Source organism: Mustela putorius, unplaced genomic scaffold (genome assembly GCF_011764305.1).
Source record: "Mustela putorius furo isolate JIRA1106 unplaced genomic scaffold, ASM1176430v1.1 tig00003853_pilon_pilon_pilon, whole genome shotgun sequence".
NCBI lineage: Eukaryota > Metazoa > Chordata > Mammalia > Carnivora > Mustelidae > Mustela > Mustela putorius.
In genome coordinates this window covers 35,343,331-35,366,816 of record NW_025422005.1, presented here as the reverse complement: position 1 = coordinate 35,366,816, position 23,486 = coordinate 35,343,331, and the positions used below count along the sequence as shown (strand labels likewise).

The 23,486-nt window shown below is 41.4% G+C and overlaps 1 protein-coding gene across 2 annotated transcripts in view; it reads left to right on the top strand.

The window, feature by feature from the left end:
• The first annotated feature begins 532 nt into the window (after positions 1 to 532).
• Positions 533 to 23,486, top strand: part of TESK2 (testis associated actin remodelling kinase 2) — a 132,873-nt gene continuing 109,919 nt past the window's right edge. The window contains exon 1 of one of the 2 annotated variants that reach the window (XM_004740448.3): positions 533 to 928. The gene's annotated coding sequence lies outside the window, so the exon portion shown is untranslated. The remainder of the gene's footprint in view (positions 929 to 23,486) is intronic. The other variant, XM_004740449.3, reaches the window with a different exon arrangement.

Here is a 23,486-nt window from a genome sequence, read left to right as displayed (position 1 = left end):
GAATAGAATCTCAGTCTTGATTAATAGTTGCCTCAGCATTTTAACCCTACCCATTGCTCTTACCATCTCAGGTAGCTAATAATAGTTGATCATCAGTTTTTCCACTATACTGAGGTTCTGCAGGACTCTGCGTTCATTTTTATCTTTTCTTTATTCAGGTAGTCCTTACTTAGCTATACCCTTCACCAACCGAAAATCCGCGACAGTCGAATCCATTTTCTGTTGGTTTTATTAATTACCAATGATTGTTCCCTCTGGTGTTTACTGCTCTCCTCCCAGCGCCGGAGGCTTGGGGACTTGAATTCCCCCAGGTGTATTCCCTCCTCCTTGGTTCCGCCTACCTAAACACACTGCTTCTTCTGTTTTTAACCTCCTTTTCTTTCCTATTGGTTCTCTTCGTCTCCCAGAGTTGGCGCTGAGGGCTGTTGATTGGCTTTCCCGAACGCCTATTGAGGCCACCCTCATACCACGTGGCATTCCTAGTGCTAATTGGGTAATTCCTCTAGCTCGTTTATCAAAGATTGACGATTGATTGGCTGCTCGGAGGCTTGAGGAGACGGGCGTGCTCGCCTTTAGCCCCGCCCCAGTCCCCCTGCCTGGCGGGGCAGGCGTTTCAGTCGCGGGCGGCTGCGGAGCTGCTTGGAGATTCAGCTCACTTTTCAGGCTCGCCGTTGGACTCATTCTCTTGGCCCCGCCAAACAGACGGGGGGAACGGTCCCGACTGCGGGGCCATGGCAGTAGCCTCCTCGTCCTTCGCTGCCGCTAGTTCCGCCGAGTCGCCTGCTTCTGCGCGAGAGACCCCCACCACCTCCGCGGGCTAAGAGCCTCAGCCGCCTCGGAGCTGTGAGGACTACTATGCTCCCACTTTGCTGCTGCCTCCGCCTCCCGCCCGCGCAGACACCCCTCTGGCTGCTCAGTCCCGCCTCAGGTAACGCCGAGAGAGCGCATAGGGCACAAACTCCGGGCGCCCCGGCCCGCGCGCCCGGGCGCACGGCTCCTCCACTGCCGCGGCTCCAGAGCATTGGCACTAGGGTCTCTCAGCACCGACAGGACCTCTTTGCTTCCCAGGATCCTCTGAGGGGCTGGGGATACTCCTCGATCCGTTTTCCTTCCCTTTTCACTTTCTTCAGGGTCCCGGGACAGCTCCCATCCCTACCTCCGCTTCCTCGCCTCAGAGGCCGGGAAAGCTTTAGAAGTTCCTTGGTAGCAGGGACCCGGTCCTTGAGTCCTCTCAGGGGCTTTTCTCACTTCAGAGACTCAGGAAGAACTCTTGCTTCAGAGACCTCCAACTCCGCACTGAGAACCTTCCTCGTCCCTCAGAGATCAGGACTCCCTCACTTTACTTCCCTCAAACATACTTTTTCCTGGGAACTTTCCCTTTTTACGTTGGAAAGTACTCTGCCCGCCCCCCGCCCCAAGACAGTACTGCCTCCCCCTCTTTTCTCTTTTCTTTCATCCTTATTCTCCCCATCCTTCCCTTTCGCTCTTCTTTTTACCCTACACTTGGAAGATTCTGGACTAACCCAGTATTTAGATTTAGCTAGACACGAAACTCATGTTTGTTTGATTTAAAGACATTTCCGTTTACAACTCTGAGAAAACCTTGCTGAAGAATTTGGACTTTATTCCGTAGGTATGGGGAGCCACCGAGGGTTTTGTAAGCAAGGGGTTGTCGGTATGACTGATTAGCTCTGGTGAGCATGTGAAGGAAGAATTGAAAGTGAAGACAGTGTGGAGGCAGAAAGCCTAGGTAGGCAGGCAACCACTGTGCTAATCCAGGCCAGAGGGGATGAACTGGAATAGTGGGAGGAAAATGAAGAGAATGACATGCACTTCTAGGACGTTTAAATTCCATGAGGTTTCCAGAGTTGGGAGCGGTAGTGGGAGGTTTCTGACTCCGCCGCTGGGCTGCACTGGTAGTGTTAATTGTAACACGGAACATGAAGAAGCATTAAAAAAAAAAAAGATTTTATTTTTTAATTTAAAATATTTTATTTATTTATTTGACAGAGATTACAAGTAGGCAGAGAGAGAGGGGAAACAGGCTCCCTGCCAAGCAGAGAGCTCAGTGCGGAACTCCATCCCAGAACCCTGAGATCATGACCCCAGTGGAAGGCAGAGGCTTAACCTACTGAGCCACCCAGGCGCCCAAGATTTTATTTATTTATTTGACAGAGAGAGAGATCACAAGTAGGCAGAGAGGCAGAGAGAGAGAGAGAGAGAGACGGAGAAGCAGGCTCCCCGCTGAGCAGGGAGCCCAGGACCCTGGGATCATGACCTGAGCCGAAGGCAGGGGCTTAACCCACTGAGCCACCCAGGTGCCCCTGAAGAAGCAGTTTGGAGGGAAGGCCATGAATTTTGTTTTGGATATGTTTAATTTGGGGTGCTTTTCAGATATTACTGTGGTTTGCTGGAAATTTGGGTCTGAAAATTGGGAGAGAGGTTGGAACTGAATACATAAACTTGAGGGCACCTGGGTGGCTCAGGTGTTTGAGCAACTGCCTCCGGCTCAGGTTATAATCCTGGAGTCTGAGAATCAAGTCCTGCGTCAGGCTCGTTGCTCTGTGGGGAACCTACTTCTTGCTCTCACCCTCTCTGGTCTTGTGCTCTGTCACACCCTCTCTCAAGTAAAATACAATCTTAAAAAAATGAATATGTAAATTTGAGGGTCAAGAGAGAATATAACAGGGATATATTTGAAGACTTAGTATGGGTTGGTAATACTGAAAGAAGAGACGAAAAGGGTTATGGACCAGAAGGAACATCATTGTTTCAAGGGTAATAGACATGGAGAAAGAGAGGTTGAAGGAATGGGACAAGAATAAGAACAGAATAGTATTATAATAGAGACCAAAGGAAGAAGGGTTTCAAGATGAGGGGATGACCGTCACTGTCAGGTGCTGCAAAGCTCAAGTAGAATGACGATTAGAAGGAAACCACTGAATTTGGCAATTAGGAGATCACTTGTTTCCTCTAAAAGACACTTTGACTTGTGCAATGGTGGAAATGCAAGCAATAGATCATGATGGATTGAGGAACAAATAGGAGGCAGTGAGTAAAATTACTCTTTCAGCAAGTGTGGTTGTGAAAGAGAGCTGATGGTAACATTTTTATTGAGAATATATTCTATGTCAGGGACTGTAAAGATGCTTTATAGATCCCAACAGCCTTGTGGTGTAGGTATCAGTATTCCTCTTTTACAACTGGGAAGACTGCAGGCAAGAACATGAACTTTCCACTATGGCACTTTTTTTTTTTTTAAGATTTTATTTATTTATTTGACAGACCGAGATCACAAGCAGGCAGACAGGGAGGCAGAGAGAGGGAGAGGAGGAAACAGGCTCCCCGCAGAGCAGAGAGCCTGACTCGGGACTCGATCCCAGGACCCTGAGATCATGACCTGAGCCGAAGGCAGTGGCTCAACCCACTGAGCCACCCAGGTGCCCCCCCCCCTTTTTTAAAGTATCGGTGAAACAGTTTTGTAGGTTGAGGGGAAAATTTACCTAGGAAATATCTTGGGTATTTCATTCCTTTATTTTTTAAAATGATTTTATTTATTTATTTGAGAGAGAGAGAGATAGTGAGAGAGAGCATGAGTAGGGCTCCAGGGCATTTCATTTTTGATACTAAAAGGTTAGAAGTTAAGAAGGATAATGGTGTGGTAGAAGGAAAAGAAGGTGGGGGAATTTGACAGATGGTCTTACTTTCTTGATGTGATTAGTTACCTTTAGAGAGGTCACTTATTTCTGGAGACTGAGGAGCTACAGTGAGTATTAGGGCCATGGAAATCTTCAATGGAAAATGAAAATAGATTAAGAATAAAAAAAAGATTGCTGACCACATTGTGGGCCCAGTAAAAGTTAGATATAATATGTTTGTAAGGGGCCCAGTAGCATGGATTTTGCATTATTCCCAGCAGTTTAGGAGTGGGAGTGCAGAAAAGATAAGGTTGGGTTGATCCAGAATTGGAATATATAAGAAGAGAAGATAAGATGGAGAGTAACTGTACAGTGCTAGTGATATTGTGGGAGTTATGGTGGAGTCTGAGAGTCCAAGCTGGGGTTTTAAGAAGGAAATCCTTCAGAAGGCCCAGTATACTTGGAGAATAAGGAGACAACCAGAAATGTGGTTGAGGGGTGCCTGGGTGGCTCAGTTGTTAAAAGTCTGCCTTAGGCTCAGGTCATGATCCCAGGGTCCTGGGATGGAGCCCTGCATCAGATCAGACTCCCTGCTCAGTGGGAAACCTGTCTCTCCTCCTCTGATTCCCACCCCCAACCCACTTGTGTTCCCTCTCTCACTGTGTCTCCCTCTGTCAAATAAATAAATAAATTCTTTCAAAAACAAATGTGGTTGAAGACCAGGTTCTTTAAGAAATACAGAATGGGGCACCTGGGTGGCTCAGTGGGTTAAAGCCTCTGCTTTCGGCTCAGGTCATGATCCCAGGGTCCTGGGATCAAGCCCCGAATCGGGCTCTCTGCTCAGCAGGGAGCCTGCTTCCTCCTCCCTCTCTGCCTGCCTCTCTGCCTACTTGTGATCTCTGTCTGTCAAATAAATAAATAAAATATTAAAAAAAAAAAAAAAAAGAAATACAGAATGGGGGCACCTGGATGGCTCAGTGGGTTGAGCCTCTGCCTTTGGCTTGGGTCATGATCTTGGGGGTCCTGGGATCGAGTCCCACATCGGGCTCTCTGCTTGGTGGGGAGCTTGCTCCCCCCACCCTTCTCTTTGCCTGCCTCTCTGCCTGCTTGTGACCTCTCTGTCAAATAAATAAATAAAAGCTTAAAAAAAAAAAAGAAATACAGAATGGGAGGGGTGCCTTGCTGGCTTAGTCAGAGGAGGAGTGTGCGGCTGTTGAGGTTGTAATTTTGAGCCCCACAATTGGTGTAGAGATTTCTAAAAAATATATAATAATAAAGAAATACAGAATGGGACAGCTGAGAGTTTGTTATTTCAAGATTTGAAAAAAACAGGGTATAGGGGTGCTTGTGTGGCTTAGTTGGTTAAGCGTTTGCTTTTGTCTCAAGTCATGATCCCAAGGTCCTGGGATTGAGCCCAGCATCTAGCTCCCTGCTCAGCAGAGAGCCTGTTCTCCCTCTCCAGCTCCCCCTGCTTGTGCTCTCTCTCTGTCAGATAAATAAAATCTTAAACAAACAAACAAAAAACCTCCAAAAGCTCTAAGATATAACTATTATAATGCTGTTGAAGGGGAATGGAAGTATAGGTTATTGAATTAGTGGGAGGTTGTGGGGGGCTGTGAAGTGTGCTGAATATGTCAATTGTATGGATATCATAATTGTCTAGTATGACAGCAGGAAATGGAAAAGAGGAGATAGTGGGTTCTATAGGTGGGGCTGCTCAGACCTGAGGGACCCAGGATTGAATTAGAGGTTCTTTATTACTTGTTAGAAAGTAGTACTGGGGGACACCTGGGTGGCTCAGTCGGTTAGGCGCCTGCCTCCAGCTCAGGTCACAATCCCAGAGTCATGGGATCAAATCTCTCATCAGGCTCCTTGCTCAGCATGGAGCCTGCCGCTTCCCCTGCTTGTGCTCTCTCATGCTCTTGCCCTCTGACAAATTAGAAAAAAAAAAAGAATGTAGTACTAGGTGATACAGATGTTTGTGTGAATTAATGTCAAGTTCCTGTGCCCTGGATCTATGATATCTTACTCTCTCATACAGATATATATTTGGGACGGTCTCAAACAAAAATCTTTTGAGATTTGGTATATGGTAGGCCTATTTAATTCTGTTTAAAAGTGTATATATGTTGAGAGACTAAGCTAAGGACTCTTTACCCCAGAATCCCCAGTAACATTTTATGCTTATGTTAATTTTTTTATTAATGTTTTATTTATTTGTCAGAAAGAGAGAGCACACACACAAGCAGGGGGATGGTGGCAGGCAGAGGGAAAAGCAGGCTCCGTGTTGAGCAAGAAGCCTGATGTGGGACTCATCCCAGGACCCTGAGATCATGACCTGAATCGAAGGGAGAGTCTTAACTGACTGAGCCACCTAGGCATCCCTGTGCTTATGTTAATTGTGAAAGGAAAATTGCATATTTACATGTACTCATTCCCTGGTTTACATAGAGTAGAAAGCTGACTTAATCTTTTTTCCCTGTGTGGAAGTGTTTATAGATATATTCTTAGTGTTGTACACTTCATTGCTCAGCAAAATGAACATCGCATTGGAATTTGAAATCTATGATAAGGGCCTTTATGAGCATTTCATCTTCTTCCAGTAAATGAAGCCCAATTATTACAATGTATAGTGTGGGTGATGCTGAATGTTTTGGACCAACAATGGGTATTATACTATTTTCAAGTCATCATATGGATGACTTCAGTGTGTCTCATTAGTATTGTTTTTGCTAGTACTCAGAGTGGGTGATTTTTTCAGTTAGAGGCCTACTTGTGATAATTTAAAAAAAATTTTAATTGGTTTTCTAAAAAAGATTTTATTTATTTATTTGACAGAGAGAGGGAAAGCAAGAGAGTGCAAACAGGGAGTGGCAGAGGAGAGAGATAAACAGTCTCCTCCATGGAGTGAGGAGACCTACTCGGGGCTCGATCCTAGGACCCTGAGATCATGACCTGAGCCAGAGGCAGACATTTAAATGACTGAGCCAACTAGGCACCCCTCTTTCTTTCTTTCTTTCTTTCTTTCTTTCTTTCTTTCTTTCTTTCTTTCTTTTCAAGTTCTATTTATTTGAGAGACAGAGCATGAGCAGAGGGATGGGCAGAGGGAGAGGGAGAAGCAGACTCCCTGCTCAGTAGGGAGCTTGGGTGGAGCTTGATCCCAGAACCATGGGATCATGACCTGAGCCTAAGGCAGGTGCTTAACCAGCTGAACCACTCAGGTGCCCCAGAAAGTGGGATTTCTAAGTTAAAGGATATATGCATTTATAACTATGAAATTTTGCCAAATTGCTTTCCTTGGAGGATGTTTTAATATACATTGCCTGTAACTCACCATCATTAACTCTATCTTAGATTATACTTAAAAGGTGCTATGTGCCAGGTACTATTCAGACTGCTTTACATATATTTTTATACATATATATTTAAGCTTACTAATATTCCTTTGAGATAGGTACTATTATTATCTTTATTTTTTAGGTTAATAAATTCAGGAAGAGAATTTAAGAGACTTGCCCAAATCATATAGGTACTGTGGTAGAAATTCAAACTAAGCACTCTGGCTTTAGGATCAGCATTGTTAGAATTACACTTTGCTGTTATTGAAGTTGAATTTTTGCCAGTCTGATAGTGAAAAATGGTACCTCAGAGTGGTTTTAAGTTTTAAAAAATTATGTTAAAGTTTGGCATCTTTTTATGTTGAGTTATTCATATTTCATTTTCTGTAAACTACCTGTTTAAATTTTTATTTATATGTTGTCATAGGTCTCTTTTCTGTTGATTTCTATGTCTTTATATATTATATGTGTGTACATACATACATATATACTTAATATAGTTCATGTATATATGATAGATTTTTTTTCTGTGGTATGTATTATAAATATTTTCCCATTTTGATATTTGTCTTCTGACTTCTTTTATTTTATACCCATGAAAAACTTTTAGATTTAGGTGTATTTTTATTTTTATTTTTTTTTTAAAGATTATTTATTTATTTATTTGACAGAGAGAAATCACAAGTAGATGGAGAGGCAGGCAGAGAGAGAGAGGGAAGCAGGCTCCCTGCTGAGCAGAGAGCCCGATGCAGGACTCGATCCCAGGACCCCGAGATCATGACCTGAGCCGAAGGCAGTGGCTTAACCCACTGAGCCACCCAGGCGCCCCTTAGGTGTATTTTTATGCAAACAGATTTTTCTTTTTTATGTAGACAAATTTCTTTTTTTTTTAATGTAGACAAATTTCTTAATCTTTTCTTTTATGGCTTTTGGATTTTGAGTCATAGTTAGACAGGCCTTCTCCATTTTAATCCTCCACTTTTTATCTATCCAGTGGGAACAAGAAAACAATTATTTTGAAGGTCAAAATATTTTGTGAACTATAAACTGTATTTCATCTATAGATGAAATATGGTGTTATTTAGTAATTTGTCTTCTGGATAAATTGTGTAGAGGCTGTCATCTCCTCTTTCTTAAGTGGAATACAGTGACATAATTTTCTTTCTGCAGTGTGGAAAACTGGTGGTATTGATATTGTGGTCAGTGTTTTCCTTGGACATTTTGCCTGGGATCTTTTTCAAAAGTAGGCACTGTGGAAATCCTAAAGTATTTTTGCATACTTTAGTTTTATTCTTTGTATTAGAATTCTTTTTTAACTAAAAATTTTTTTTATTTTTTTATTTTTTTGAGATTTTATTTATTTGACAGAGAGAAACACAGCCAGAGAGGGAACACAGTGGAGGGAATGGGAGAAGGAGAAGCAGGCCTCCCGCTGTGCAGGGAGCCCAGTGTGGGGCTCAAACCCGGGACCTGAGCTGAAGACAGACACTTAACGACTGAGCCACCCAGGCACCCCACTTTTTAAAATTTTTTAAAAAAATTTTGTTTACTGGGGTGCCTGGGTGGCTCAGTGGATTAAAGCCTCCGCCTTCAGCTCAGGTCATGATCCCAGGGTCCTGGGATCAAGCCCCGAATTGGGCTCTCTGCTCGGCGGGGAGCCTGCTTTCCTTCCTCTATCTCTGCCTGCTTCTCTACCGACTTGTGATCTCTGTCTGTCAAATAAATAAATAAAAATTTTTCTTTAAAAATTTTTCTTTAAAAATTTTTATTTATTTATTTGACAGAGAGCGATACAGCGAGAGAGGGAATACAAGCAGGGGGAGTGGGAAAGGGAGAAGCAGCCTTCCCGCCAACCAGGAAGCCTGATGCGGTCTTGATTCCAGGACTCTGGGTTCATGACCTGAACTGAAGACAGATACTTAAACACTGAGCCACCCAAGCTCCCCTAGAATTCTTTTTTTTTTTAAGATTTTATTTATTTATTTGACAGAGATCACAAGTGGGCAGAGAGGCAGGCAGAGAGAGAGAGGAGGGGAAGCAGGCTCCCTGCTGAGCAGAGAGCCCAATGCGGGGCTCAATCCTAGAACCCTGAGATCATGACCCGAGCCGAAGGCAGAGGTTTTAACCCATTGAGCCATGCAGGCGCCCCTTTTCTTTTTTTTTTTTTTTTAATTTAATTTTATTTTGTAAACTTTAAAAAAAGATTTTGTTTATTAGAGAGAGAGAGAGAGGAAACACAAGTTGGGGGCGGGACAGAAGGAGAGGGAGAAGCAGACTCTCCACTGAGTAGGGAGCCTGATGTGGAGCTCAGTCCAGGACTCCTGGATCATGACCTGAGCCCAAGGCAGTTGCTCAACTAACTGAGCCATTCAGGTCAGATTCTATAATTAGAATCTGATTAAAAGTTCTCAAAAATTGTTTTGCTTTCACATTAGCTATAATTTGCAAATTTATACATTATTTACCATGGGTGTTTTATTTCTGCTGACTGGTAGGAATTTGTATGTTGGGAGAATACCTCACGTGTGTGTGTGTGTGTGTGTGATTATAAAATTAATGCATTTCATTAATGTCAAATATGAAAGTAGAGGTGGTTGTAAAGGAAAAGATACAAATTATTCACATCTTCCAAGATTCTAAAAGTTATTGGCCAATTTTAACATTTGGGATGTATCTGCTTAGAATTCTTCTTGTGCTTTTTGTGTATATGTCCATATTGTCATCACCAACGCTATGGCTTGGCATAGTGCCTGGCCCCTAGTAGGTACTAAATTAATGTTTGTTGATTGAGTGAATGAAAAAATGAACATGCTTTTACATAGAAAGTATAGAATCTGAATGGCCTATTTATTTTCTTACATACTGTAAATTTTTTAAAAAAGATTTTATTTATTTGTCAGAGAGAGAGAGAGCATAAGCAGGTAGAGTGGCAGGCAGAGGCAGAGAGAGAAGCAGGCTCCCCGCTGAGGAAGGACCCTGATGCGGGACTTGATCCCAGGACTTGCTTAGGTTCAGGCGCCTTAGATTTATTTATTTATTTTAGTGGGAGAGCAAGTGAGCACACAGGCAAAATAAGGGAGGTGAGGGATAGAGAGAGAGGGAGAGAAAGAATTTCAGACAGACCCGCATTGAGTATGAAGCTAATTTGGGGCTTGATTGTAGGACCCTGAGATCATAACCTGAGCCAAAATCAAGAGTTAGACACCCAGCAGAGTGAGCCACCCAGGTGCCCCTTTATTATTAGGTACCGTGTTCTTACCATAAAGTAAATTATAGAAATGAAAATGTTATTAAGAAAGTCATAAGGAAGAGAAAATACATTTATGTACTGTACCATATTTATCAGAGTCCTTTATAAGTGGATCCATGCAGTTCAAAATTTTTGTTCAAGGGCTGACTGTACTGTACTGCTAAAAAATGCTAACCATCATCTCAGCTTTCAGCAAGTCATAATTTTTTTGCTGGTGGAGAGTCTTGCTTTGATGTTGATGGCTGCTGCCTGATGAGCATGGTGGTTGGTGAAGGTTGAGGTGGCTGTGGCAAGTTCTTAAAATAAGACAACAGTGAAGTTTGCCAAATTAATTTTCTCATACTTGCAGGAACGATTCTTCTGTGTCATGTGACACTGTTTAATAGCATTTTACCCATAGTAGTACTTCTTTCTAAATTAGAGTCAATCCTGCCAAACCCTGCAGCTGCTTTATCAATTAAGTTCATATAATACTCTAAATCCTTTGTTGTCACTTCATCAATCTTCACAGCACCTTCAGGAATAGATTCCATCCCAAGAAACTATTTTCTTTGCTCATCTATAAAAAGTAAATTTTATTTCAAGATTTTAACAGCTTGGTCACAGCTTCAGGCTCCACTTAAAAATAAAGTTTTTTTGTTTTTGTTTTTTTTTTTTTTTTTTTAAAGATTTTATTTATTTATCAGAGAGAGAGTGGGAGAGAGCGAGCACAGGCAGACAGAATGGCAGGCAGAGGCAGAGGGAGAAGCAGGCTCCCCGCCGAGCAAGGAGCCCGATGTGGGACTCGATCCCAGGACGCTGGGATCATGACCTGAGCCGAAGGCAGCTGCTCAACCAACTGAGCCACCCAGGCGTCCCTGTTTGTTTGTTTTTAAATTTTATTTATTTATTTGAGAGAGAGAGAGAGCAAGAATGAGCAGGGGGTTGGAGGACAAAGGGAGAGGGAGAAGCAGACTTCCCGCTGAGCAGGGAGCCCAATCCCAGGACCCTGAGATCATGACCTGAGCTGAAGGCAGACACTTAACTGAGTCACCCAGGTGCCCCCACTTTTTAAAAAAAGATTTTATTTTTACTTATTTATTTATTTTAAGGATTTAACTTATTTGAGAGAGGACATGGGAGAGAGAGCGAGCGAGTGAGGGAGTGCAAGGATGAGCAGGGGGAAGGGCAGAGGGGGAGGGGGGTGAGGGAGCCTGCCCTGGTTGATCTCAGTACTCTGAGATCATTAACTGAGCTGAAGGCAGATGGTTAATTGACTGAGCCACCCAGGCACCCTCTCAGGCTCCACTTCTAATTCTAGTTTTCTTGCTATTTCTACCCTGTCTGCAGTTACATCCTCCACCTGACATCTTGAATCCCTCAAAATTTTCCATGAGGATTGGAATCAACTGCTTCCAAACTCTTGCTAATATTGTGGTTTTGACCTCTTCCCATGAATCACAAATGTTCTTATTGGCATCTAGAATGGTGAATCCTTCCCAGAAGATTTTCAATTTACTTTGCCTGGATCCATCAAAGGAGTCACTTCCTATAGCAGCTGTAGCTTTATAAAATGTGTTTTTTAACTAATAAGACTTGAAAGTCAAACTTAACTGTCCACATTTCTTTCTTTTTTTTTTTTAAGATTTTATTTATTTATTCGACAGAGAGAGATCACAAGTAGGCAGAGAGGCAGGCAGAGAGAAAGAGGAGGAAGCAGGCTCCCTGCCGAGCAGAGAGCCCGATGCGGGACTCGATCCCAGGACCCCGAGATCATGACCTGAGCCGAAGGCAGCGGCTTAACCCACTGAGCCACCCAGGCGCCCAACTGTCCACATTTCAATATTGTGTCTCCTGAAATAGGGAGACCCAAGGAGAGGGAGAAAGAGGGAAAAGCTGGTTGGTGGAGCAGTTAGAACACAGAACATTCAGTTAGGTTCTCCATCTTACATGGTACAGTTTGTGGTGTCCCCAGACAATTAGTAACATCAAAGATCACAGATCACCATAATAAATACAATAATGAAAAAGTTTGCGGTATTTTGAGAATTACCAAAATGTGACAGAGAAAGATGACGTGAGGAAATGCGGTTGGAAAAATGGTGCCAATAGAGTTAATCAATGCAGGAGTGCTAAAACTTCAATTTGGGGAAAAAAAAATAAAAGCAGTATCTGTGAAGCACAGTAAAATAAGGTATACCTATATCATGTGCTGGATTTTCTTTTTAAAGATTTTATTTATTTATTTGAGAGATAGAGAGGGAGAACACAGAGGGGGACAATGAGAGGGAAAAGCAGACTCTTCCCCTGAGCAGGGAGTCTGAAGGGGGAACTCGATCCCAGGACCCCAAGATCATGTCCTAAGAAGAAGGCAGATGCTTAGCTGACTTGAGCCACCTAGGCGTCCCTCGAGTTTTTATTGACAAAATATTTATCTTTTGTTTGTGAAGCCTTTTTGTTTTTGTTATTATGAGAAAAATGTAACACCCATTTATCCATCTCCCATATATAAGAGGCAGAGAGGCAGGCAGAGAGAGAGGAGGAAGCAGGCTCCCTGCTGAGCAGAGAGCCCCATGCGGGGCTCGATCCCAGGACCCTGGGATCATGACCTGAGCTGAAGGCAGAGGCTTTAACCCACTGAGCCACCCAGGCGCCCCAGTTGTTAACTTTTTGTAAAATTTGCTACATCTCTTTCTGATATATTTTAATGCAAATGCAAACATGCTATTTCACCTCTTTCTTCCAAAATAGTCTTATATAATCCTAATGTCATTGTCACACTTAAACAAAATAATGATTTTCTACTATCATCGTGGTGCCTGGCTTGCTCAGTTGGAAAGCATGTGATTCTTGATTTTAGGATTGTGAGTTTGAGCCCCACACTGGGTGTAGAGATTACTAAAAAAAAATAAATAAAAACAATTTTCTTTGTTGTGGCTTCACCTGGGTGGCTCAGTTGGTTAAAAGTTTGCCTTTGGCTCAGGTCATGATCCCTGGGTCCTAGGATTGAGCCCTGTATCCAGCTCCCTGCTCAGTGGGCAGTCTGCTTATCTCTCTACTCTGTTACTCCCTGCCCATGCTCTCTTTTTCTCAAATAAATAAATCTTTTTTAAAAATTAAAAATATAAAAAAATAATTTTCTACTATCTAATAGTAGTCCTTATTAAAATTTCAACAGCTGTCTTTTTTTTTTTTTTAAAGATTATTTATTTATTTATTTGACAGAGAGAGATCACAGTAGGCAGAGAGGCAGGGAGAGAGAGAGGAGGAAGCAGGCTCTCCACCGAGCAGAGAGCCCGGCATGGGACTCGATCCCAGGACCCTGAGATCATGACCTGAGCCGAAGGCAGCAGCTTAACCCACTGAGCCACCCAGGCACCCCTCAACAGATGTCTTTTATACCTAGTTTCTTTAAATCAGGATTCAGTCTAGTGTCATTACTATATTTAGTCATTATAGCTCTTTTTTTTTTTTTTTTTTTAAGAGATAGAGCATGCACAGGAACTAGGGGAGGGGCAGATGGGGAGGGGGAAAGAGAGAGCGAGAGAGAGAGAGAGAATTTTTTTTTAAAGGATTTTATTTATTATTTGACAGAGAGGGACACAGCAAGAGAGGGGGAGTGGGAGAGGGAGAAGCAGCCTTCCCGCCGACCAGGAAGCCTAATGTGGGGCTCGATCCCAGGACCCTAGGATCATGATCTGAGCCAAAGGCAGATGCTTAATGACTGAGCACCCAGGTGCCCCAAGAGAGAAAATCTTAAGTAGGCTCCATACCCATCACAGGGCTCTGTCCCAGGACCTTGAGATCATGTCTTGAGCTGAAATCAAGAGTCGGCTGTTCAACTGACTGAGTTACCCAGGTGTCCTAGTCATTATAACTCTTAATTTCAGAATTTGAATAGAACACTATGCTTTTCCCTTTTCTTTTTTCTTTTCTTTCCTTCCTTCCTCCCTCCCTTTCTCTCTCTCTCTCTTTCTTTCTTTCCTCTCTCTTTGAAGATTTTATTTATTTGCCAGCAAGAGAGAAAGAGCAAGTGAGCCTGTGATTGCGCAAGCAGGGAAAGTGGCAGGTGGTGGTGGGGAGGCAGTCCCACTGATGTGGGACTTGATCCTAGGACCCTGGGATCATGACCTGAGCCAAAGGCAGACTCTTAACTGACTGGGCCATCTAGGCGTCCCTCTATGCTTTTGTTTCTTTGAAAAGATTATTTTTTTTTTAATAGAACTTTCTAATAATAGGGACACCTGGGTGGCTCAGTCAGTTAAGCCTCTCACTCTTGATTTTGGCTCAGGTCATGATCCCTCTGTCCCTCTTCCTGCTCGCTCATGCATGCATGCTCTCTCTCTCTCAAATAAACAAATCTTAAAAAAAGAGAACTGTCACAGGATGGGATTGGGAGGGAGACAAACCATAAGTGACTCTTAATCTCACAAAACAAACTGAGGGTTGCTGGGGGGAGGGGGTTTGGGAGAAGGGGGTGGGATTATGGACATTGGGGAGGGTATGTGCTTTGGTGAGTGCTGTGAAGTGTGTAAACCTGGTGATTCACAGACCTGTACCCCTGGGGATACAAATATATGTTTATAAAAAATAAAAAATTAAAAAAAAAAAGAGAACTGTCTAATAATAGAACAAGCCACTGGAGGAATTACTGAGTTCTTTGTTAGTGGTGTTTTTTCAGTAGGCTGAGTTGACTCTTGCCTCTGTACTGTTCGATCCAGTGGACACTTTTTCTCATATTATTTGAATACCTGTGGTATTTGATATATTAATCATTTCCACCTTTGGCTTGTGTGACATAGTTTCTCTTGGTTTTATTTTTTACCTCTTTTGTTTCTGTTTTGTCCTGTATATGTTGGTGTTCCCTTCACCTCTTATCTGATCTCACTTTTGAGATCAGGTATCTCATTTATCTCACTTACAAAGAAGGAGACTGGGCTTTGGCACATAGTAGCAACTCAGTAAATACTAGCTATTACTCATACTCTCAGGCTAATCCTCTCTTCTGAGCTCCAGCGTGCTATCTTCAACTGCTTCCTAAATGTTGTTACTTGGTATTTCTTTAGGCATCTCAAACTCAGTAAGACCAGGAGAAAATTTGAATCAATTCACAAATCTCCTTTTGGTGAATGCCTATTCATTTCCCCCAGTCACCCAAATCTGAAACATGGCAAGGGTTCTAGTTAAAATTGGAGTCATCCTAAGTACCTCTCATACCTCCTACTTCATTTAGTTACCATTTTAAAGTTCCACTTATCTTCTCTCCAAATTCTCTGTCTTCAATGTTAGTGCCTTAATTAAGCCCTCCTTCTTTCTAATCTGTCGTTAGCAATTGTCACACTGTATTGTACTCATTGATTTACAGTTGTGTTTCCAGGGGGAGACTAAGCTCCTGGAGGGGTTGAGTCATGTTTTATTTGGTTTTCTGTATCCTTATCCCAGAGAGACAGTAGTATAGTGATTAAGAGTATAGGCTCTGAAAAAAAAAAAAAGAGTATAGGCTCTGGATTTGAATTCTGGCTCTGTGACTTCTTTGCTGTAAGAACTGGACAGGTTAATTCCTTTGCATCTTTGTTTCCACATTTATAAAACAGGGATAATAATGGTATCTATTTTGTAGGGCTGTTATGAATATTAAACATATAAAGCACTTGTAAGACTGTGTGGATTGTTGTAAATGCTCAATAAATATTATAGCACTTACCATAATGCCTTGTACCTAGTAGGAACCCAATTAACATTTGAATAAGTTAACAAAGGGGTATGGATTCCTGGATTGATCAAAAGATTGGATTAGTTAATCTAAATGTTTTTAGAACTTTCAACCTAAGTTTCTGTTTTATGTCATGACCTAAGGCCTGGTACATTGTAGTTAAAACAGCAGATAAGATGTTTATCTGAAAGAGATAATACAGTTTTAAGAACTGGCTTTTGATCTGTCTGACAGCAATATATGTCATTGTGTAATTCATGGCTAATTAAATAGGGGATGCCAGTTTTTATGTTAGATTGCCTTTGGTTTGAATGGAAACTGCAACTCATTATTTCACAGTAGGATGGCAAGTTCAGCAGTATTGCTTTTATTTTAAATTAGGCAGTCATCCTGAAATGTGTCTGTATTTGCTATGTTGGTCCATAGAAAGGATAGCAGCTGAGCAGACCTGTCAGGTAGATTTGCCATGTGGTTGGTCTTGATAAGCTAATGCACTTGTCAGTATTCCTATTCTGGAAAATGGCCAGTTTTCTGGGCCATATCTTACCTATCACCAATCTTTGTTTTATTTTTTAAAAATTTTTTAATTAAAAATTTATTTTCCAATCTTTGTTTTAGTTTGACTTTAAAAGTTCTAATGATAATAGAAAGAAAATGTATGATTAGGGTATTATTTGTTATTCTTTCTCTACTCTTTATACCCAGAGTATAAAAGTCCACTGAAATCTCAGCAATCCTTTTTACTCACCTTGTGGGACTTCATTACCAACTTTGTGCCGCCATGATTCTATATTTGAATGGATATTGAAAATTTTTGGTTGCTGGTTGACACTTTCCATGTCCTGCCTGCTATTGGTTGACAGTTGCAGGATTTTATTTGAACTCCACACCTGTGAGAGTTGAAGGGGTAAGAAACAGCAAATCCTGTATATTAGAATGGAAAAGAAGAATGATTGGGAGTTGGCATATTTTCTCTGTGAGCTTGGCATCCATCTTTAGACGTCTGTTTAAACCAATGCCACTTTTTATGTCTGTAGAATGTGATTAAATGATGGAAGGCTTGGGACACCTGGACGGTTCAGTTGGTTAAGCATCTGACTCTTGATTTTTGGCTCAGGTCATGTTCTCAGGATTGTGAGCCCGAGCCCCACATTGGGCTCTGTGCTCAGGGTGGGGTTGTGCTCAGGGCAGAGTCTGCTTGAGAATCTCTCTCTCTCCCCTTCTGTCCTTCCCCCCTGCTCGCATGCATGCGCTCTCTCTCTCTCTCAAACAAATAAATAAGTAAATAAATAAATAAATAAATCTTTAAAAAAAATCCCTTAAAATTTTTTTTTAAGATTTTATTTATTCATTTGACAGACAGAGATCACAAGTAGGCAGAGTGGCAGGCAGAGAGAGAGGGGGAAACAGGCTCCCCGTTGAGCAGAGAGCCTGATGCAGGGCTTGACCCCAGAACCCCGAGATCATGACCTGAGTCAAAGGTAGAGGCTTAACCCACTGAGCCACCCAGGCGCCCAATTTTGTACTTTTTAAATTAGAAATAATACCTACTTTGTAATGTTGTCATAAATACTAGAGATAGCATATGCAAAACACTTGGTAGAATGCATGGCCCATGGTAAATGGTGGCTGCAGTTACTATTTCCAGAAGCATTTCAGGTGTTAGTATGATCTAACTGAGAGTCCTAAAAAGTTTTCCTTGATTTTCTGGAAAATCATTTATGGAATTACTACTTGGAAAGATATGATATATAATACTGGGTATAGATTATTTAGCTTACTCTTTTATTGATAGCTTTTCAGATTACTTTCCCCAAAGCTTTTAATTATACCTTCTTTGTGAAAAATAAATCAATTCTAATATCAGTATAAATTAGCCTTTAAAAAACTAGTCTATTTATTTATTTATTTATTTAAAAAAGAGAGAGAGAGAGAGGTGCCTGGGTGGCTCAGTGGGTTAAGCCTCTGCCTTCGGCTCTAGTCATGATCTTGGGGTCCTGGAATTGAGTCCCGCATCGGGCGCTCTGCTCAGCAGGGAGCCTGCAGTCCCCCTCTCTCTGCCTACTTTTGATCTCTCTGTCAAATAAATAAATAAAATCTTAAAAAAAAAAGATAGAGAGAAAGAGTGTGCATGTGTGACTTGGACGAGGGACAGAGGGAGAGGGAGATGGTGCCTTTGAGCCTAGATCCCAGGACCCTGAGTCATGACCTGAGCTGAAATTAAGAGTAGGTTCAAAATGCCAAAGATACAGAGCCACTCAGGTGCCCCAAAAATTAACCTTTGAAAAGACATACTTACGTAGAAAAAGAAAGCAAAAGTTTTGAACTTTGCAGGTTTTAAGTATTGAAATTGAGAATGCGGTTACTAAAAAATGATTTGTGTCCTTGCTAGCAACATAATTTTGTTATTTTTTTGAAAGAATGCTAAAGGCTATTTCCTAGTTTCATGTCAAACTGATGAAGCTTTTCTAACACCGTGTTTCTCAGTGGGGGCATTTACTGGCATTTAGGGCAGGACAATTCTTTGTTGTGCAGGACTATTGTGTGCATTGTAGGACATTTAGCTTCCCTGGACCCTGCCCACTAAAATGCCAGTAGTGCCCACCCCACACCCTCACCATTGTGACAATAACTTCTCCCTGACAAGGACCTTCTTCCCTGTAAATTTTCACATGTCCCTTGTTTCCCCTTGAAATATTTTTAGTGAAGCAGATCACACAAGTTTTCATTTAAGAATACCAGAGTTTTACATGCTGAAAACTATTCTTTTTTTTTGGAAAATGCCTTAATTTAATCATGATTGTTGGTAATAAAAACTTATTATAAAAGGAAATCTCTGGGGGTGCCTGGTGGCTCAGTTGGTTAAGCAACTGACTTTGATTCAGTTCCTGATCTCAGGGTCCTTGGATTGAGCCCTGCATCAGGTTCACCGCTTAGCGGGAAGTCTGCTTGTCTTTCTCTCTCTATCCTTCCTCCTGCTTATGTTCTCTTTCTCTCTCAAATAAAATCTTTTTTTTTTTTTTTAAGATTTTGTTTTTATTTATTTGACAGAGATCACAAGTAGGCAGAGAGGCAGGCAGAGAGATGGGGGAAGCAGGCTCTCTGGTAACAGAGAGCCCAATGTGGGGCTCGATCCCAGCACTGTGGGATCATGACCTGAGCTGAAGGCAGAGGCTTTAACCCACTGAGCCACCCAGGTGCCCCTCAAATAAATAAAATCTTAAAAAAATGAAAATCCCTGTTATAGAATTTCACTAGCACTTAGACATACAAGAGTTATTCAAGTGAATTAATATAACAGCAATTCTTTTTTTTTTAAAAGGTTTTATGTATTTATTTGACAGAGAGAGATCACAAGCAGATGGAGAGGCAGGCAGAGAGGGAGATAGAGGGAAGCAGGCTCCCTGCTGAGCAGAGAGCCCGATGTGGGACTCGATCCCAGGACCCCGAGATCGTGACCTGAGCCGAAGGCAGCGGCTTAACCCACTGAGCCACCCAGGCGCCCTATAACAGCAATTCTTAATATATTAACAGTATTTAGGAAAATCCTATGATGCCATGTAAGGCAATAAAACTGTGTACATTTATAATAAATAGTAAATTTATTTCATAAATCTTTCCATAGTAAAATTTTTTTTTTTAAGATTTTATTTATTCATTTTACAGAGAGAGAGAGAGTGAAAGAGGAAATACAAGCAGGGGGAGTGGGAGGGGGAGAAGCAGACTTTCTGCTGAGCAGGGAGCCTGATGTGGGGCTCTATCCCAGGACTTTGGGATCATGACCTGAACTGAAGGCAGACACTTAGTGACTGAGCCAGCCAGGAGCTCCATAAAATTGTTTTCAAATAAGTGAACTTAATTGTTAACATTTCCAATACAAATAGTTTCATTTCTTGACCAGGATGGACAATAATTTTGCATTTTTTTCTGGATGAAAGACTTCAAACATATACCAGTTTTCATATCATAAAGGTGCAGTTGGGGATCCCAGCTGTGCCACATTGCCAGTACAATGATTTTGGGAGAACTCAAGGCAAAAGATCAAAGGAGTCGTAGTCCCTTGTTAGTGACATTGATAATATTTATTTTTTTTTCCATTGCCCCAGGCAAACAAAGTGCTATCCTTACTAAAGGTATAGACTTTGCAATGTTTCCCAGATTACCTTGGAAACAATGTGCTTTCTATAAAATGTGGTCCATTTATCATGGACAGTCCTTCTGATCCTTAGACTATCAGGAGAAGCATGGATGGAGCCATCTTGTCATGGGAAAATTTATTATTATTATTATTATTTTTAAAAGATTTTATTTATTTATTTGACAGAGAGGTAGAGAGTACCAGTTAGGCAGAGTGGCAGGCAGAGGGGGAGGGAAAAGCAGGTTCCCCACTGAGCAGGGAATCTGTTATGGGGCTCGATCCCAGGACCCTGGGATCATGACCTGAGTGAAGGCAGCCACTCAACCAACTGAGCCACCCAGGTGCCCCCAAAATTAATTATTCTTGATCAACAGAGTGTAATCTTTTGAATCAAGTAGTCTCTTTAAAATGAGATCTGGGGGCACCGGAGTGGCTCAGTGAATCAAGCTGCTGCCTTCAGCTCAGGTCATGATCAGGGTCTTGGGATTGAGCCCAGCATTGGGCTCTCTGCTTCTCCGTCTCTCTCTGCCTGCCTCTCTGTCTACTTGTGATATCTCTCTCTCTGTCAAATAAATAAATGAAATCTTTAAGAAAAATTTTTAAAAAATTAAAAAAACGAGATTCACATTTTTTTCACATTTTTTCAGTCATGTCTTTTTTTTTTAAGATTTTATTTATTTGAGAATGCAAGAGAGTGAGAGAGAGAGAGAGCATGAGCAGAGGAGGGGCAGAGGGAGAAGCAGACTCCCTGCTGAGTGGGGAGCCTACTGTGGGGCTCGATTCTGGGATCCTGAGATCATGACCTGAACCAAAGGCAGATGCTTAACTGACTTAACTGACTGAGCCTAAAGAATAGGACATTCTTTAAATGTTTGATAAAATTCACCTATGAAGCCCTCTGGTCCTGAACTTTTGTTTGTTGGAAGTTTTTTGATTACTGATTCAATTTCATTGCTAGTTATCAGTCTGTTTAAATTTTCTTATTTCTTTATGATTCAGTTTTGGTTAGGTTATGTGTTTGTAGGAATTGATCCATTTTTTCTAGGTTGTCCAATTTGTTGGCATATAATTTTTCATAATATTCTCTTCCAGTCTTTTGTATTTCTTGGCATTGGTTTTTATTTCTTCTCCTTTATTTCTGATTTTTTTGAGTCCCCTCTCTTCATTTTTTGATGAGTCTAGCTAAAGATTTATTAATTTTGTTGATCTTTTCAAAGAATCAGTTCCTGGTTTCATCAATCTGTTCTATTTTTTAGTTTCAATTTCACTTATTTCTACACTCATTATTATTATCTTCCTTCTGCTGGCTTTAGGCTTTGTTCTTCTTTTCCTAGCTCCTTTAGATGTAAGATTAGGTTGTTTATTTGAGATTCTTCTTGCTTCTTAAAGTAGGCCTGTATGGCTCTAATCTTCTCTTTTAAAACAGCTTTTACTGCATCCCAAAGATTTTGGACAGTTGTGTTTTTGTTTTCATTTATCTCCATGTATTTTTAAATTTCTTCTTCAATTTCTTGGTTGACCCATTTATTGTTTACTAGCATGTCGTTTAGCTTCCATGTATTTGTGTTCTTTCCAGATTCTTTCTTGTGATTGATTTCTAGTTTCATACTGTTGTGGTCAGAAAAAATGCATGATATGATTTCAGTCTTTCAATTTTTTGAGACTTGTTTTGTGGCCTAACATGTGATCTGTTCTGGAGATTGTTCCATGAGCACTTGAAAAAAATGTGTATTCCACTGTTTTTTTATTGAATTTCTGAATATATGTGATAGGTCCATCTGGTCCAAGGTGTCCTTCAAAGACACTATTTTCTTGTTGATTTTATATCTGATCTATCTGTTGATGTAAGTAGGGTGTTAAAGTTTCCTGCTATTATTGTATCACTGTCAAGTTCTTCCTCTATGTCTGTTAATAGTTCCTTTATGTATTTAGAAGCTCCCATGCAGGGTGCAGAAATATTTATGATTGTTACATCCTCTTGTTGAATTGTTTCCTTTATCATGTGTAGTGTCCTTCTTTGTTTCTTTTTATCATCTTTGTTTCTTTTTTTTTTTGTCCTCCTAAGTTTTGCTCCCCCAGCTTTCTTTGCACTTCCTTTTTTTTTTTTTTTTTTTTAGGTTATTATTTATTTATTTGACAGAGAGAGAGAGAGAACGAACAAGCACAGGCAGGGGGAGCAGCAACAGAGGAAGAAGTAGGCTCCCTGCTGAGCCAGAAGCCCAATGGGGGGGCAGCAATCCCAGAACCCTGGGATCATGACCTGAGCTGTAGGCAGCCGCTCAACTGACTGAACCACCCAGGCACCCTCCCTCCTTTTTTTTAACTTAAAAATTTTTGTGGGGGGATGGCTGGGTGTCTTAGTCCATTAAGCAGCTTCCTTCAGCTTAAGCCATGCTCCCAGAGACCTGGTATCAATCCCTGAGTCAGGCTCTCTGCTCAGCAGGGAGCCTGCTTCTCCCTCTCCCTCTGTCCCTCACCCTACTCATGCTCTCACATGTGCGTTCTCTCTCTCAAATAAATAAATAAAATCTTAAAAATTTTTTAAATTAAATTTTAATTATACCACTAACTACAACTTGCTTCTCCACCCAACTTCATACTGCTTTTGAAATACTTCTGCATTGCTAGATAGAGTTCATTCATTGTAGATGCTGTATATTTCATTGAAAAATATTCTGCACTTTCTTATTGTTCCTACAGCCTGACTTTGGGCAGTACCTCCCCCATGTTTATTACAAACAATAATGAAATGAAATGAATATCCTTTTTTAAAAAAGATTATTTATTTATTTATTTGACAGAGAGAGAGCGAGAGATCACAAGTAGGCAGAGAGGCAGGCAGAGAGAGAGAGAGGGGAAGCATGCTCCCCAGTGAGCAGAGCGCCTGATGTAGGGCTTGATCCCAGGACCCTGAGATCATGACCTAAGCCAAAGGCAGAGGCTTAACCCACTGAGCCACCCAGGCACCCCTGAAATGAATATCCTTGTTCATGTCCCCTATGCTTATGTGCAGGAGTTTCTATAAGCATATACCACTTATTTATTTATTATTATTATTTTAAGTTTTTATTTATTTTTCAGAGAGAGAGAGAGAGCATAGGCAGGGGGAGCAGCAGGCAGAGGAAGAAGCAGGCTCCCCACTGAGCAAGGAGCCTGATGTGAGACTTTATTCTAGGACCCTGGGGTCATCACTTGAGCCAAAGGCAGACACTTAGCCTACTGAGCCACCTAGACTTCCCTGCCTTTTAAATTAATACTCCCTGCCTTGGAAAGTTTCATGAGCCAAGGTATAAGTTATTTGTTTTTCAAAATAAAAATATCAAAAATTTCAGCCTATTGTGCTGTCATGAAACTTGTAAGAGCTCCAACCAAACCAATTTAGTTGCTATTAGATATTCCTTACCTCCTCTCAGACCTGTTGAGCTGCAAT